Here is a 4917-nt window from a genome sequence, read left to right on the forward strand (position 1 = left end):
TTGCAGTATACATATGGTTTGTAAGTAATTTATGGCTAACTCATGTATACATCCAGCCTGTTTTACCTTCAAGATAAAAGAATTCAAAGCTGCTGCTTCTCAACACCGCACCCTGTATGCGCTAATTGCCACACCAGGCACTCCAAAAAGACATTTTCTCTCATTGTGCTATCAGTCCTGCACAGCATACATGTGCAAGGATGCACTTGTGTAAACAACATTTGGGTTTTTTTTTTCCAGCTATGTGAATAATTTACCCCCCCGCAATGGCTCAGACCTTGTCCTTAATCACACAACAGTGGCGGCAGGCTTTTTGTCCAGCCATGCTCTACTGCATTACTTTTTTTTTCCCTTTCCACTTGGGGAAACAGTGGATCTTCTGTAATTCCTCTACTTTCTATCATAACTGATGTATCTGACACTGCTTTCCAAGAATACACACGTAACACAGACTGCCACTGACATCTAAATACATAAACTCTGTATGCACGCACATCATTTAAGGTATGAAAACTCTCAGAGGCACACACAGACATGCACACAGCAGGGAAGACAAATGATCTTCTGCTGCTTGATCCTATGAGACTCATAAGCAATATGCTCCTCTAAAGGTGAGACATTAGCAAAGTGCAAAACTGTGTGCAGGATGCTTTATTTCAGGGGACGACTTCAAATAAGTGAATCCAGTTATGTGAGTAAAGTTCACCAAGGAACCAGTAACACAATGGAATAGTTGGTAGGCGAGGTAAACAAAACAAAATCTCAAACACATTTTACATTGTAAAATGGTCAGCGAAATTCTTCTTTGTGTCAGTGTAAAGAACTTTAAAAACACATTTAATCCCTGAGATTATTTTAACATAAATAGAAGCGCAATGTCAACAATACAGTTTTTCTATGGCGTAAAGAAATGCTGTTGAAGTCTATCTGTATGATTCTTTGGGCTTAAATTGTAAAAAAGTAAATGTTTACAATGACAGAAAAAGTTCTAGTATTTCATTGCCCAGATTGTAAAGCTGCAAAATTTATGACAAAGCAGTTAAAAGCCCAAAATTTATGCCCATCTTCACATTTTCCAAAGCTGCCCAGTGGGCTAGAATGGAGCAGGCTGATCCCGGCCCCCAGGCCTTATGTTTAACACCCCTGTTTTACACTCTACAGGCAGAGTAAAATTAAAGTATTCAAAGTCTTCTGTAATTTACCCAGGACCCAGGATATTGCAGTATACCAAAAAAAAAGAAACCTAGAAAAATATGGAGTATTTTAAAGAGAACACTGAGCAGAACAACGACTCAGTTTCAAACATTTGTTTCAATAAATGTTTTACGTATCCTGTATAACATAACATCTTCCTCTGAGACTCTGTGCATTCAAGAACAACAATATGTGGAAAACCTTACATCACAATCAGGTTCCTCCCAGTGTAGGTGATGAGAGGACTTTTTGCTGCACTTAGCTGCATAAATTTGCACAATAATGATGAAAATGGTGGTACATTAGGGCTAAGTACCTCTTGCATCAGTATAAGCTAACCTAGCTCTAATGACTGTGGATGTTCATGTTTAGATGGAACGCCTGCGAAGTAACACTGCTGTTCACACACCAAGTGTAATCACATGTAATGCAATTATGTGGAAGCGCAAACAATGAAGCCAGCTGTCGGACTCGGAATAAGGCTGGAAAATGGAACGGGAAGCAGTGGTAAAAGTTAAACATGAAATGCATTATTTACAGGCTTACACACATAAAGCACACATAGGCTAGACTCGTGGAAGCAAACAAACACAAACCTGAACTTGAATAATACACCAGTAACCAGCTGTGACTATTTGCAGTTCATTTTGAACAGTGCATATGTTTGTTTTGCATCACAGCCGGAAAAGAATAACATCTTGTGACCTCAGATGCAACCAGCAGTAAGGTTTTTTTTATAGCCAAAACATAGGCGAAAATGTGAAAATACTGCTTTTAATACACCAAATATCACTGTGTGAGTGCAATATTAGTATTTGTGTTCATCCATTAACACAGCTCAGTTAGGTGGTCTTACCGGAGTGTCCAACGTCTCATTTGTAGCGCAGATGATGTATTAGTTTTATTAGCAAAATGTTTCTAAGAGAGGCTTGAAAAATCCATATCATCTCACCCAGTTATTATTTATAAAACGGTCGATCTGTTACTTCGTGCCTCCAACCACAAGTCATTAATATTCATATCTGAGAGCACAACAACAGAACATCTCTTCTGGGCAACAATATCGATCGCTCTTCTGCATCCAAGAGATTCACCAGGTTCTTTGTAGTGAACACCAGTCAATTAATGCCTCACATATTACATTATTCATCCTGCAGAGCTTTCTTGCCTTTAATTCCTACTGACATTTAATGAACAGTAAGTGGCAGATATACGTAACTATCACACAGTTGGATATAATTGCTAGAGGACCAAAATGGTTTTAAAAAGCGAGAGGTGAAAGGATATAGGATATAGGAGAAATTAGCTCCTGTTCCTCAGGGGTGGAAAACGTACTGAGAAACTATGCAATAATTCAATGAAGGCACATGCATTTAAATGTTAAATATCAAAACTGAGCATAAATTGTTTTAGGTGCAAAACAACTTATGAATCTGGTTATCATTTGAAGGTAAATGTGAAGATGTTAAGTACTGTATAAAAAAGATTAAAAAAGCAATACAGTGTACAAGTCAAAGACGTGCTTTTTTTTAAACAATATAATAGTTTACTGTTCTTTTTTAAATAGAACTTAATACCATAAATAGCAATGCCATTGAGGAAAAAAATTAAAAGCATGCTAATGTGGGAATGTAAATTTATTCGTGAAGGTTATTTCCGTTGATTTGCGATTTGTCTCTGTTGGGGAAAGGCAATTTATTTCTTAGACATTCTTGCATGTCTAAGAATTATGTTAAGGTTTAGTTATCAATGGAGCACCAAGACTGAGCCTTCTGTAATAAATTAATCACTTTGAGGCAGCATTTATCTTGGGGGTATTTGTTAAAATGTTGAACAAATCAGATGTCTCATAATAGTGCAAGGAGTAGAGCACTGAGACAAAAGCTGGTAGCCTGACATAGTTCATCTGTGCTCTCTCACATCATTGAATACCTTTTCACTATGGCAAATGTCTTTATACTGTATGTGTAAACAATGCCCTTATCTAATTTAAATTACCACATTTAAGTTATTTTGTGTTGTTTTGATCACTTTCCTTAACTTCTATGCACTATTTTCATAAATGTCTACAATATCAAGTGGAAAAGCCATTCATTTACTAGTATTGTGATTTTTCTATAATTATTTATTGAGACTTTAGCCAAGAACAATGTTTTCACATGCCACTGTGTTGTAGCGATGAGTGACTTTTAGCCACTAATCATTTTTAAGGTTGTTTATAGTGTTTCTATAATTGTGCGGTGTACAGGGCACAAAAACTAACATCTGTCTGTTAACACATCAGGTAACTATGTATCGAGAGAAGTAAACTTAACCTCATCTGCCAAGTTACTGTTGAGTTATTATTGCCAAAACACTTCACATTCCCCATGAGGATTGCTGGAGCAGCTCCTGCACTGAAATGCTGTACTTTGCTACATAGCTCCGCTGGGACTGCAGGTCTTGGTCGGACAGTAGGACAATCAATTTTCCTGATGAAGTAACTATGTATTGAGAGAAGTAATCTTGATATTGTTTGCGTATATTTATTGAAAATGTTAATGATTTATTGTTAAAATTATTTATCAAAGAAGTTGTGTTACAGCAGCCAAAACAACTTAAACGACTAAAATAAATACAATATCACAGAATATAGCTAGGTCAAAAAATATACCAAAGAAAGGGTTCATATAAAATCAAAATTATAAATGAAAAAAAGAGCTCAATAAAGTAAAATCTAAATATGATAAATCTAACAAGAGTGTGTTTATTATGTTAGAAAAGATTTTCTGTAAAAAGCATCAGGAATCCGAACAGTGTGCTGATTTTTACTGGATTCTAACATCAACAGCAATGGCAGAGCCCCTCAGTAAGTAATATAGAGATGTTTAGGCAACAAAAATGTTGTTTCACAGTATTGTCTGGGACTACACCACTTTTCAGTCATAGCTATTTACATTCCTCTACATTTTATCTTACCACTCAAGTTAACATCCCAGTCCACTCACACAGTCCTGAAGCTATGCACACTCAAACTGTGGTCCAGGAAGTGCGAGTATGGCAACGTCTTGCTGTGATACTCTATGATGCACTAGACTGTGTTCCCTCTGAGTTTTAATCTGCCTACTCAGTTATTATTGGCCAAACACTTCACATTCCCTATGATGATTGCTGGAACAGCTCCTGCACTGAAACCCTGTCCTTTCCTCAATAGCTCAACTGGGATTGCAGGCCTTGCTCTGGGCAGTAGAACTGTCAGCACAGTCAGCTAGTGAGGATTCTCCATTACCAAGAATATAATGAGAAAAACACCCACTAGTAAATACTATACATGTAAGCAATACATGTAAACAATCCAGCAGGGATAAAGTTATTTTTATGATTTTTTTTTATGTTTAAGAAGTTCATGCAATGTGTTACATACTCAAAGTAAATTATTTTAACTCAAGTATTATTTTTATTATTATTTGCTCTTGCCTCTTGAAGGGACCTTTTTTCATTTAAAATCAACTGGGAAACAGTCTTTCATGAAGTACAGTACATTCAACGTACAGCCATTATTATTGTGGAAAATCAAGAAAGTTTGTATGGAAATTTAGCTGCCAGTACTTTGCTGTGATTTATTGGTGAATTGTTTGAATAGTAAATACACTTGACTTTAGGTGCATTAAAATTCTCCTCATAACGTCTCTATCATTTGGTTTGAGTCCACATGTGGTCTTTTTAATTAATGGCCCAAGATTT

This window comes from Pundamilia nyererei, unplaced genomic scaffold (genome assembly GCF_000239375.1).
Source record: "Pundamilia nyererei isolate P.nyererei 1_Seehausen unplaced genomic scaffold, PunNye1.0 scaffold00040, whole genome shotgun sequence".
NCBI lineage: Eukaryota > Metazoa > Chordata > Actinopteri > Cichliformes > Cichlidae > Pundamilia > Pundamilia nyererei.